The sequence below is a fragment of the Hesperophylax consimilis genome, chromosome 21, assembly GCF_061612785.1.
Source record: "Hesperophylax consimilis isolate HC1 chromosome 21, BYU_Hcon_1.0, whole genome shotgun sequence".
NCBI lineage: Eukaryota > Metazoa > Arthropoda > Insecta > Trichoptera > Limnephilidae > Hesperophylax > Hesperophylax consimilis.
Window position 1 is genome coordinate 5,924,904 of NC_142856.1, and position 14,181 is coordinate 5,939,084.

Genomic DNA, 14,181 nt, shown 5'->3' on the forward strand with positions numbered 1-14,181 from the left:
TTTATGATGATACAGAAAACATGAAGTAAATGTTTAGTAACAGTGGTTAGTCTGATAAAGCTTCATCTGCTACACGATTTTTCCCAGCATGCCTTCCATTGATATACTCGGCGTAACTCTAAGCGTCCATCTCAGGCACATGTGCTCCAGTCAGAGTCAAGATAGCCTCTCAGAAGCTGGGTATACTGTACAGGGCCCGCAGATACTGTAGATAGTATTCAACTGATGATCCTATTCAAATCGAATCTATACCCCATTGTTGAATTTAGCAGCCACCTCTGATTTGGAGCTCTAAAATACTTGAAAAACCCTTGATCCTGCAGAAACAGGTGGCCCATTTAATATATTTCCTGTCTTAACAAATGGATTGCAATCTTTAGAGGTCAGGTGGAAATGCTGTCTTTATTCTAACAGTATTTCAATGGAAGATGTTCCGGGAACTAGTGTCATTGATCCCTTCGGCACCGTTGCACAGTCAAGAAACACGCCAAGCTCGCGCCCAACATTTGACAACGGTTCCCATCTGTCAGATGAGAATGGGTTGTTTCTACGACACGTTATTTATTCATTAGTTGCACAATATATCATATATTCACTGGTTGCCTTCAGACAGCATAACGCACTTTAACTGCTCCCAACTAGCATAGTAAGTTAATAAAAAGTTCTTAAACATTAATGGGAAGGCCTGAATACACTATTATAGTCACAATAATTAATTTCGTTAGCTTTCATTGGCTGGTTAGGAGCGGCTTATATGCATTTTGCGGCCCTTCTAGAAGCAACTATTAGACTAGGAACGCACCAGGCAGCCAAGATTTGGAGGAGCCATTGCTTGCAGCCAGTGTAGCAGCCAACATCGTACCGCCAGAGTCGACATCACGACTTGCTCTATATTCCACATTGCAGAACGGACGTTCTGGCCCAGCATAGCATGACAAGAGGTGCGGTGCTGCTAAATGAAATCTCTAGGTCTCTTGACATTTTCAGCATTGGCCTTGAAGGTTTCAAGATTCATTTCAGGCAAGGACTCTAAAATATATATTATTTTTAAAAATTTGAAGTTACCTAAATTGTGTCATGTGTATTGTAATAGGATTACATATATAAATCTGCAATACATACTATAAAAAAAATTAAAATCACCATCTCGGCTGGCCTGGCTACCTAGAGCGTTAGGACTGAGGCAATCACATATATTTTAATTTTTCAAAAGAAGCAAACACATTGTGACTTGACATTTTAAATAATAAAAAGGAAAACACTTTGATTAAAGTCACTTTATTGAAATTTTTAAAGTCTACCGGTTTCGGTACCTCCGTACCATCATCAGGACTGTTATAAAAATACTGATATTTATTATATATTAAATACTGATATTTATTTACTGTATTTTTATAACAGTCCTGATGATGGTACGGAGGTACCGAAACCGGTAGACTTTAAAAATGTCAATAAAGTGACTTTAAACAAAGTGTTTTCCTTTTTATTACATATATTTTAGCTAGTCGTACTGGCAAAACTGACAAATTTGAAGATCATGTTGGCTACCTAGTTTGTTCCAAGCCTTAAAATGTTCTTCATTTTTTTATACCAGTGATATAATATTTGATATGTTTACATACTAAAATCCTTTTGAATTTTGTTATGTAAAAAAATTAAACACCGTTGAAAAACGTCTCTGAATTTATTGAAATCAGTGAAAAAGGGCCCAATAAAGTGATTGATTGCTTCAAATCTTCCCACGTTGAAAAGGTTATTGTTTTATGCAGTCAGATAAGAATTAATTCTCTCCTCTGACCTATTTAATATCTTTACGTAGTATAATCTGCCAAGGATGGCGTGATAGGTAACGTAGAATATATTATAAAGAAGTGGTCAAGCACTGCATAAGTTACGTTTTAAAATACATATATTCAAATCCCAAGATGATTCAGATAAAGACCGCACCACATCTTAACGGTATCAACACTATGAACAGTAGAGTGCGTGAAGAAATATAAAATATGAGCATTTTTAAGGCAGTGAGCATGTAATCCTCTCCACTCTAAAGGTCGATTTACTCTTTGAGTAGTTGCAAGTGATTAGTGCTAACCTGTATACATACTAATATTTGTATTGAATTTATCGCATACAACGCACCTCCACACGTTTCAACTTTACGTTCAACTCAACCAGATTGATAATAACTGCTCAACCAAATTGAGTCATCTGCAAGACCCATTAATTTTAATTATTTCAAGCAAATAAGCTTAATGCATGTAAGAAATTCTATTTAAGTTGCAAAGATACAAGATTTATCAAATTATTAGGGAAAAAAATTGCTAGCAGAGATGAATATCGGGTCAATGAGGCGACACTCTTTCAAGAATCAATAGGATTTCCCTTTTGAGTATATCTGAAGAAATTTTGTTCGGGATCTATATACTCTTCCCTACCGCGAGAAGCATTGGCAGATTGGTAGGTACCAGCAGGAAGATAGGATAATCTATAATGATGCTGTCTAAAACAGTCATTAGGAATATAGAGACCTAAGCAATTCAAAATAGCTGAATTCTCTATGCAGACATCTAATAAAGTGGGTAGCAGTACACCCCTCTCTTCTGAGCTGCTGGGAGTGGAATTTGAGCATGCCCAGATTAAATTTTAGCACTGTACACTTCACTCGTTCGTTTATACTTTTTGCACTGTGCCCTTGCATTTGCTCCTCAAAGTGTAAATCGGTCATAAGTCTTGTCTCATGATTGTCATGACTCATACCTTCTCATTAGTTAAAATCTTCTTCCCTTAAATTTTATTCTGAGTCATCTGGCGAAAGAAGAATAAAATTTCCTACATAAATATTGGAAAAATCCAAAATTTACTAAACAGTACATGAAATATTTTTAATAATACACAAAATAAAGTTTCAATGCAATGCGTAGTGTTTTCAAAATAATGTCCTCTGCCTGCAAAACTGTACGTCTGTATGTATGTAAAATTCTCTAACAAATGCTAAAGTAACCTGCCAGGTAAGAATCGTCCTGTATAATGTGTCCTACAGATGACTCGATTAGGTTGAGACGTTGTATCAATCTGGTTGAGTTGAATGTAAAGTTGAACTTTTAACTTACTTGTGGATATAACAAGCAAGATGTTCTCTGGTAGAGATTCCAGGAACGAAGCTCTTGATCCATTTCTTTTGGAGCAGTTCAAATGTATTGAAAAGAATGCATCGAATAAAATCGTAAAAAGCCAAATTATTGTTCTTTTAGTAGCATTGTATGAAGTAATGATTTTTTTTCGTTCCATGAGTCATTTTGTGCCGACGTTTGTCTTTTTATTTTCGTGTTAATAGTTAATGATGCTGCTAGAGCGATCGCAAAGGCATGCTGCAACTGTTACCCAGAGTAGCAACTGAAGAAATTCAAGTATTATGGTGCTCCAGACCAGAGGTGGCTGCCAAATTCAACAGTGGTTAAAAGTATGTAATGGTGATGTATTCAAAGTATGTAGTGGTATGTACAAAGCATCATAAGTACGTGTAAAGATATACCAAAAATTATATGAAATAGCTAACGTGTACCCGGCGTTGCTTAGAGTTATGAAAGGTTTGAAGTAAAATTTTGAGGTTGTGAATTCTAGTGCATCTGAAAACTGGGTTTAGTTAAGATGAAAATACATAATATTATTGTTAAGAAATGAAAAAGTTTTTTTATGTATTTGTTTCACTTGTTCAAGCCATGTCTTCCTCGGTCATCATATTCACTTCCACGTCATACATTCTCCACACACCCATTTCTTCGGTCATTACATACGCCTAATTTTACATACATAAATATTTTTTTCACTTGATTGCACCATGTTTTCCACAGGCGTCCCCAACTTTTTCTATCTTTCACTGCTGTACACCATATTGTTACTGTTAAAAAACAACATTTTATCGACTTTAATTCGACTTGTATGCACAAACACAAGTGCGAGGAAAATAACTTAGATTTAGAAGTGAAAGAGATCGTTCCTTTCGGACTCCAACTGGACTTCGATCTACCTCACGAGTTTGCAAGCGTTCCGATGCTTTTTTTTCTTCCGAAAAGTGCCTGTATTAGCCAACTTTGTTAAATATATTTTCTACGAACCTTGGGTTGAACTAATTAAATTTAGTGGCCTTCAGGGGGTTTAATATCATCTCCCTGTACATAATATAAATAATAATACTATAATTTTACGCAGCAGCACGCTCATTGGTGATACATTGTATATATTTTATGTTATAGACTGATGAGCTGGTGGATACAATCAGTTTGCATTAAGTTATAAGTTATTTTACAAGCAATAATTATTAGCCTGAAACACTTATCCACATAATAATAAGTATAAGTTGTTAGAGTAGATTGTCTGTAATTAGTAGCAGGAAAGAGCCTTGGAAAAAAATATTTGTTCACCACCCTTTAGCTGATTTTTCACAAAAACGGCGCTGAATAAATTTTCTAAATATTATTATTATTTTGTATGTTTGTTTTGTATGTATGTTTGAGTTCAAAAATACCCCACACAATAACTAGCAATGTAAAATACTCCATATTGTCTATGGTAAGATCATAAACAGAATCCACCTTGAAAGAGAAAGAAGAAGAAGACTTTTGGTATTATTATTTTCTCAGTGTTCAGAAAACTTTTGCCGCGTCGGTATTGCAGTTCGTTAGTAAAATAAACAACAAAAAAATAAAAACACATAAATCTATTGCCGTGTTTCAGTGAATATCGGTGTCAGTTCAGTGCTTAAAACAACCTAGAAGTCATTGTTTAGTATTCCTCTGTGATATAGCAATAGTTTTGTATATTCTTTGCAAAATAAAAGTTGTTATTTTTTTAATAATAAGTTTTGTCCGTGCGGTCGGTTTACCGGTTTAAACTTGTTGCCCTGCGAGGTATTTGTTTCATAGAATCAGGTGTACACGTTAATTATTTATTAGTTGTGCTTTGATCCAAGTTTTCGAGTGAATAAATAACGAATTTGTTTTTCGTGTTGGTTAGTTTGAGTCGTCCCAATTTAACCTTGCAAATAAAAGAGTGCTTCATATTTGGATTAACGTAAAAACGACTGATTTTAAAATCGGACACATCACTTCAAACTCCTTCAAGGTATGTAGATCTTTGTCGTTATTTCTTCAAAGTTCGCTCGTTAGTACATTTTCAATGTTTTTAAATAATGACGTACCGTGAGAAATAATGTTTGTGAATTATTATTACGTGGGTTATTATTTATTTATTTTGAACCTCCCACACAGCTGTAAGGCCATGTTTGCAAGGTTCGTCAAACTTAACAACCCACTTCACAATCAGAATACAAGATGCGATTATGTACCAACATTCGGAATTATTCACTAATGCAATTCCAACTTCAAATAATTTGCTATCATTATTATGACATGTTTGCTGACTAGATCTGTCAGCCAGGTACAAAATATTCTTTCCCCTCCCTCATTCCTTCCGCCGCACAGCATTCCTCAACATTTGGGCTAATATAAACACCCTTTTTAAAATTAAATTTAAAAACAGTTTTAGATTAGAAATAATGGTAAACTTGTCGAATTCCGCTGCAATAAAAGGCTCTTTAAAAAAAACAACACTTGATTTCAACTTAAATATCTAATTCAAGTCGGGGGTTTAAGTAAACATGCACAAAATAGGTTTGTAGGGTTTATTTTGTTTATTTCCTAACCTTCAAAACATAACTTTAATTGAGAAAAAAATGGTACTTTAATGCATCTTTTACGATCTCCCACCACATAAATAGTTCTTGTAGTAAGTTGAAACCATGTGCTATTTATATATTTTTTTGAGTGTAGAAGAATTCGACTAGTTTATCGAAATAATTTCTCTCGGGGCCTAGCTTGGGATGCTGTATGAAGGATCTTTTTGAGATAAATGTTGTTGGAGGGAAGGAACACAGAGGCCAGCAAATCATTCCATAGCCGACCGATAAGAATGAGTCTTAAAAGCGACCCGTTCTCGTGTAAAATTTCGTATCAACCATGTACAAATGAAGAGGAAGCTATAAGCCAAAAATGTGTATATTCTTGGTATTACTTATACTGTAGGTAATAGGCATTAAAATCGCTTGACAAACGGAGTTAAGAAACGTTCGATTTCAAGCACAAAACTGGTTTTTATTTATTTTGTAAATAATTTTATAAGAAAGCAAATAAGTTAATCAAGTGAAACTGTCACAGACAATCTTAGCTATAATACTGTATTTTTTAAAGTTTTTTCCTTACGCGTTCATACATTTCTATTGAAAAAAAATATTTTTTAGTAGTTTACATTTATATTTTTATTGAGTAATTTATTATTTTATTTGTATTCTACTCAAGTGAAACGATAGGAAAACCTTCAATTTATCTAAAGCATATTTTTTCATAATGTACACCAATTCGCTATAAAGATTAATCAAAATAGTGATTTAGCATTAAGCTCGCATTAAGTCTCCCGACTCTGCACCGGTACCGAAGGGATCAATGCTTAAAAACCTAGGAGCAACTTCCCCAGAGATACCAGTAGTCCTGTAGAACAAGGACAGCATTCCCACCTGACCTGGTCTGTGTTCCAAAGATTCCAATCTTTTCATTAAATTAGATCCCTGGGTTCGGCAGTTGTCCCACTCTTGTCGAGGTTTACATTTATTATAGAAGTAATCAATAATTGTAATTAATCGATTTAAAAATTTGAAGACCGCTCTAAACTACAAATTTAGGCTTATGTAAAGATGTTTATAATTATTAATTTAATTTTTATTTATTTACTTTATACGCAGAATTCCATTCAAATTAAAAAAGTTCACCTTCTAACTTAGATGTCAGTATTTGTTTGTACATGGTTAAAATAATTTTCAAAGTTTGCATTTTTCAAAGCCCGCCAAAACGATCGAAATCTGACAGCACGCGTGACGTCATACGTACCTCGGTTTTGCCTGAGGTCAATCCCACTCGGGTTGGTGTGAAGACAAAAAACATATAATAAAAAGTACACATTCAAAATCAGCGTTTGTTGATCTTTATGAATGTATGTTTTTTAATCCATAACATTTTCACTCAAATTTTTACAGTTACATGCATAAATATTTCAAAACCCCTTAGCTCATTATTACGAGAACATAACGAGTTGAAAGTGGTTGCATTGAACTGTAAATTTCAGACGGTAAAAAATCTGTAATCACCGTTCAATAATTTTCTCTGCTATAGACATGTAAATAAATTTTAATTTTGCGGATAAAATGTAATTAACTCAATTAGTCTTTGACTTATTTCTGACAGTGCATATTTCAAATCTCATTATGAAGACGCTGCGAGTAGAAAGTTGTGTTGGACTCATAGACATATGAATATTAATACATAATTCCTATGTCTGTGGTTTAACTAGAAAAAATATTTTCAAAATTCATGACACCAGAGCTCACTGTGTGAAAGTTTTTGCTTCTTCAGACAAGGAAACAGATTTCAGTTTTATAGTAAATTATATACATTCTTGCAATGTCCTGAATATTCAAAAACACCACACATTTCCATTTTTTACACACTTCCTAAGAATATATAGTAATATATTTATAGGCAGGGTTGATTCCGAAATATTACTAAAACATGTAATCTGAAAATTATTTATCACGAACGCCTACTCGTATCTTCGCTTTTACGTACTTATTTTTTCTAGGATAATTTAGGATAATTTGAAACCTGTTAATTTGAGTGTCCTAAAACGGGAAACCTTCCTAGTTGGACAGTCAAAAACTTCCTTGCATATTATGTAATGAATATTGTAAAAAAAATAATTAAATAAATAAGACAGAAAATGAAATGTCGCAACGTCGCTTATGAATATGAAACGTCGAATGTTTTTGTTTGAGTTTATGCACATCTGTCCCTGTTGCCAGTTCTCACCAATTGACAAGTACCCATATCATGATCAGGTGTTATAAAGCGGTAAACAGATGTGTACATACTGTACATAGGTCGCCCAATAATTAGGGTTGGGGAGAACAACATATTGGTGCATACATATCCTCTTCCTACAGCGATATCCTTGCAAAACTTTACCGAGAAACATCCCTTTGTCTCGCTTGCTCCTACATATTGTTATTAGCGAAAGGGAATATCGAATGATATATTATGAATGCCTACCATTCACAATATAAATATTGCTTGAAATAACTTTAGCCATGTTTGGTGACCAGATGTATAAAGCCAAACACTTCTCAACTTCCATCTTTCCCAGCTCATTTCTTTCCTACTCCCTTCAGCTTCATAAATCACAACATCTCCCCAACTAAGGATGCCTTAGTCCCACTGGTTCTGTCAGCGGAGAGCAACTGCCATTCTTGTACAGTATTCACATTAAAACCGTTGCTTTATCAACATCCATACAGCATGTCATACTCAGGTACCAGGTTGACATGACTAGACAATATTTGATTCACTTGATCGTGCCATGTCTTCCTTGGACGTCCCCGACCTCTTTGCTTTGTGATAAAAACTCCATGGTTTTCAGTTGAGTACATTTTCTACTGTACAATAAACATAATTAATTGCCAATTATTTTTTAAAAATATGCTTCGTTTGTTAATTTGATTTTCTGCGTATTATTTGTTCAAATCCGATATGTTAATTATTAAATTAATTATGGAAACTATGCATTAATTAATAATACGGAATTCAAATCAAAATTAGTTCATTATTACATTATATAATTAAAGAAAAGGCAATATAAAACGTAAAAATCTGAATAATGATTGAAGTGAATGTAGTTATTACATTGTATAGGTATAACATTGTATAGATATTACATTGTATAGGTATTTAATTTTAATGCAAAAAAGTTTTTAATCGTATGTTAAACTGGAAATCCGTTTGAACATGCGGGAATTGTGTGTTTGTTCTACCGATATATTAATGGAATGTGTTCACCAGGCGAGACAAAACCAAACGCTTGCATAACATGTGTACACAGTTTTTACGACTCGTTCTAAGAGAACCATCCTACAACACGAGTCTTTAATGCCTTCATCTTTTTAAACAGACTCTCTGCACAGCATCCACGATTATGTATGCCACAGTCAAAGACAAATTTCAGAAACTCGTAATATGTATCCTACGTTTCATTTTTTTCATTAAGTTTGTTTAATTTTTAAGTTTCCATACAAATCGGTCGATTATTGGTAGACCGGTCTAAAGCAACGGGTTCCCACCAAATCGTCGCGGGTTAAATCTCTGGCCTAGCCAATCCTCCATCGTACCTAAGAGCAAGCTACAAGCCAAAAATGTCTACATTCTTGGTACCTATACCTTATATTGTAGGTAATAGGCATTAAAATCGCTCGACAAACGGAGTCTACAAACGTTCGATTTTAAGCACAAAACTGGTTTTTATTTATTTAGTAAAAAAAAATTTAAGACAGCAAAAAAGTTAATTAAGTGAAACTGTCACAGATAATCTTAGCTATAATACTGTATTTAAAAAAAATGTTTGTTTCTTTTACGCGTTCATACATTTCTATTGAAAAAAATAGTAGTTTACATTTAATTTTTTTAATTGAGTAATTTATTTTTTTATTTTTATTCTACTCAAGCGAAACGATAGAAAAAGCTTCAATTTATCTAAAGCATATTTTTTGGTATTTATAATGTACACCAATTCGTTATAAAGATAAATCAAAATAGTGATTTGACATTAAGCCGGGAATACACATGCCTGTAGCTGGCACACTTGCATGCAAGCTCCTTGCACATGCCAGCTACTATCATGTGTATACGCTAACTTGCATGCCTGTACCTGCCTTGCAAGTAGATTGCACAACATTTGATTTACTGGCATGCAAGTTGAGGGAGGGGACGAGGGGGGCTATGAAACCGGCATGTGTGAACGTCGCGACACGTACGGGCATGCCAGTAGCTTTTCTCTCATTAAATTAGCCACACATTGTACTGCCAATTGCAATACGATGATATTTAATTCACTTCGAATGTTTTCCATTGCCAAAAAGCTTGAGACTACTCAGTCTCAGAGTGATTTGAGACACGTACTGTCTAGTGACTGGCATGTGTATACGTCTTGCAAATACAGGCATGCAAGGACGCAACTTGCATGCAAGTTTAACTTGCATGTGTATTTTCATTGCGCCAGTAACTTGTACATGCCATTAACATGCATGCAAGCTACTGTTCCATTTTACAGGCATGTGTATCGCCGCCTTTAAGCAACAAACACATTTACAATGATAGCAGTAGGACTAATAGAAATATTGTATTCACCGAATATATCCATGATTATATTAGGTGATTTGTAACCTGGGAATGTTTTAATTTCTAAAAAAACATAACATACTGTATTTTGGATTTGAGGACTCGCAACACTCATACATTCTAAATTACAGTACAATTTTTTTAATACTTCCGTTTTCGAAATTAGTGTCATTAATTTTATTGCGTAAGGAATATATCTGTCTTTTTGTTGAACGTTGTTATTACACAAATTTATTTTTAACTGCCTGGATATATTTAAATTATGTACTCGTATTTAAGTTAACGATATTGTAAACATGTTATGTTTACAATTTCGGCCTTAACTGTATTACATGCAGTCTGCTTTCAGAAGGAAATAAGAACATTTTCATATTCTTTATTTAATTGAAGTAAAAACCAAGGATAACGATTTCTCAAACACATTAGAAATTCTATAATAAATTATAATTAACCTTCGCATACTTCGTTAATAAAATTTTAGTTATACTCACTCTGAATAGCATAATTATAATTTAATTAGATACACATACAGGGTGTCCGGGGGTAAAGTGCGATAACTTCGGGAGGTGATTCTACATGATGGTAGAAGTAAAAAAAGATAAATAACTTTTTTCGAAATTGCATTTTTTTTATTCCATACAAAAATATTTTTCCATAAAAGAATATTTATTTTCCCATAGAAACAATCAAACCTTTTTTTTAACGTTGGAAAGTTTTTTTCTTACGTTATTTCCACCTTTGGCCATCTGCAAAGTTATCCGTGTCCAGCTGTAAATAAATACATACACAGCACACCGACAGAGTGGTCGATACTCTCAGTATCACCCTGGTGAAATACCGACATTGAAAATTGAAATATTTGCTAATGAATAATGCCACAAGTATTGACACCCAAGATGGCCGCCGATCTTGTCGGAAAGTAATTTATTACATGGTGGAAGTTTTCCATCTCCCCCCCTAAATACTATAAATACTTTATAAAGTATAAAGTATTTAGCAAATTCAAATAAAACATTTTCCCTATCTTAAAATATGTTAAATAACGAAGTTATATTTACACTTTATATTTATATTTTAGAACATCGAGGTTCCATTTGAAAATTTAAATATGACTCCTATCTGCCATAGATAAAATATTTTTGAAGTACATGGTTCCATTTGCATTGTGTTCGCGCTTCGTGAAAACAGGTTTCCATCTGACAATTGCGTCAAAGTGAGAAAATAATTGAAAAATTACTTTTATGAAAAAGTGAATATGAGGAACTTATTGCAATTGATTGGGAGTAGAAAACACCAATAGATGCAAGAAATGTGAAAAGGATGAAGAGACTCCAATTCACCTATGGTGCCAATGTCCTGCCCTGGTGGGAACTAGGCTCAGATACCTGGGGAGACATACAGTAGGACCAGAAGACATAGCCACATACCCAATGACAACCCTGGTGAACTTTATTAAAGGGACTGGGTTGTTGTTAAAGGATTGAGGTAAAATGGGAGATAGCACAATAGGCCTATGGCCTAAGTGCTCACGGGAACTACGTGTAAACCGTCTACGCATTAAAAAAAAATATATATATATATATATACAGGGTGTATCGGCACTAACCCGACAAACTTTAACCAGCTATTCCTTAGCACATTTGGAGTAAAAAATGTTATGTGCACTTTGCTGTCCGGTAACGTTTTTTTTTAATAAAAAATTAATTAAACATATTTTCACCACATGTCACCACTGTTTTATCCTTTGTCAAAATTTGAAAGCAACATCGCAACTCTCGCGTGTTGCTGCGAACGAAGCCCGTATTACATAATCCAGTACCAGAAAAGAAATATTTTATTTAACAATAATGATTATTCACATTTTTCGTATGCGAATCACTGATTGTCTTCTTGTATTGTACACATCAGTTTTATTTTTGTATCTAAATTGTTTCACCTCTGGAATGCTTTGGTTTCACCTCTTACGCGTTTCACGTATTAAATAGTCTAATTTTGAAACTAAGAAACTAATTAGTAGATTTCCTGAATTTATAATCGAAGTCCAATAATTCTGAGCACTTTTAAAAACAATTTTCCTCACTTAGGTACTTATCAATAATAATAATTGGATTATTTGAACAGCGCCGTTGTTTTTTAAATCACCGTAAGTGCTCTGTCAAAATGTTACTTGCTAGGCTATCCTACAACGTATATTTTTTAATAAATTTAGTTATTTACAACTTCGCGGAATGTGATTTATGAATATTATTGCTTATGTTAAAAGCCTTCCAGAATTACCGGAATATAACGAGCAGCTTGACACACTTAAGTTTATTTCCACTAATTTGAAGGTACAAAGAATGTATAGTTTTAAAAACAATCCCGATGAATCAAAAAACGGTTCATATAAAACTGCTGCGCAACACACTGAGACAAAGGAAAGCACTCACACAAACGTCATGACTGCATTGGATTGACCACCTGCAAATGAATGCTGCCAGATTGCTAATTTATTTAAACAATAATTATTAAATTTTATTTAAAATATCGCAATTTTTTTAAAAAATCGACAATAAATTACAACTATAATTTAAAAAAAATATTCTTAACCCCACGCTTTTTCGTAATTGATTAATTAATTCAGAATTTAAACGTTGCTTGAAATGACTAGCCGTATTTGGTGACCAGATCTGAATATCCAGGTTCAGAATTTAAACGTTGCTTGAAATGACTAGCCGTATTTGGTGACCAGATCTGAATATCCAGGTTTAGAATTTAAACGTTGCTTGAAATGACTAGCCGTATTTGGTGACCAGATCTGAATATCCAGGTTCAGAATTTAAACGTTGCTTGAAATGACTAGCCGTATTTGGTGACCAGATCTGAATATCCAGGTTTAGAATTTAAACGTTGCTTGAAATGACTAGCCGTATTTGGTGACCAGATCTGAATATCCAGGTTCAGAATTTAAACGTTGCTTGAAATGACTAGCCGTATTTGGTGACCAGATCTGAATATCCAGGTTTAGAATTTAAACGTTACTTGAAATGACTAGCCGTATTTGGTGACCAGATCTGAATATCCAGGTTCAGAATTTAAACGTTGCTTGAAATGACTAGCCGTATTTGGTGACCAGATCTGAATATCCAGGTTTAGAATTTAAACGTTGCTTGAAATGACTAGCCGTATTTGGTGACCAGATCTGAATATCCAGGTACTTCCTCACCTTCCACTCCTTCCCTTAGCCATAAAACTTACCCCAATTCAACATAAAAATTGTTTAAATTATCGGATGTAATGAAATGCATAATAATTAGACCCCAAAATACTTAATTATTCAGGGAAATAAACCCCTGAGTCATCAGTTGGAAATACCAACGACATTAAGTGAAATTAACAATGCAATAATCCTATTATTGCATTGTTTAAAATTTCACTTAATTATTAGCATTAGCAAATAATATTGGGATTAGCAAATAATAATTTACGACAATTTACTCGGAAATCAATAAAGCCAGAATAATAAAAAAAGAAAGTTATCACTTACGTCGTCTGTAAGTGGCTTTACCAAAGTTTGATAATGCCGTCAGAAGGTGAAACAGCTGTCACGCGTAATAATAATTACAACTAGCAGAACTTGTTTATAAACACACTGTTTTTATAAATTTTTTAATAAGACTGTTAAAATAAAAAAAATCTCTAAATTGAAATGGAGTTCTACAAACTAAACTTAAAATCAAATAAATTTATTGCGAAGGTTCAAAGTACTGTACTGTAATATTATATTAAATAATTTTTACGTGTTTAATTATTGTTTAAAGTCAGATTAAAGCGATTAAAAAACCCACCTGGCAATTCTTATTCGAGTTTCGTTGTTTTTACGTATTGGCGCGCTTACAAGCATCAGTCGTCTCATTTTTAACCATTAATA

General features: G+C 33.7%; 1 long non-coding RNA gene across 1 annotated transcript in view; it reads left to right on the plus strand.

Annotated features, from left to right (window-relative positions):
- Nucleotides 1-4,653: 4,653 nt before the first annotated feature.
- The window catches only part of LOC149413552 (uncharacterized), a 195,869-nt gene continuing 186,341 nt past the window's right edge, over nucleotides 4,654-14,181 (plus strand). The window contains exon 1 of the long non-coding RNA XR_016304222.1: nucleotides 4,654-5,121. This is a non-coding gene — a long non-coding RNA (uncharacterized LOC149413552). The remainder of the gene's footprint in view (nucleotides 5,122-14,181) is intronic.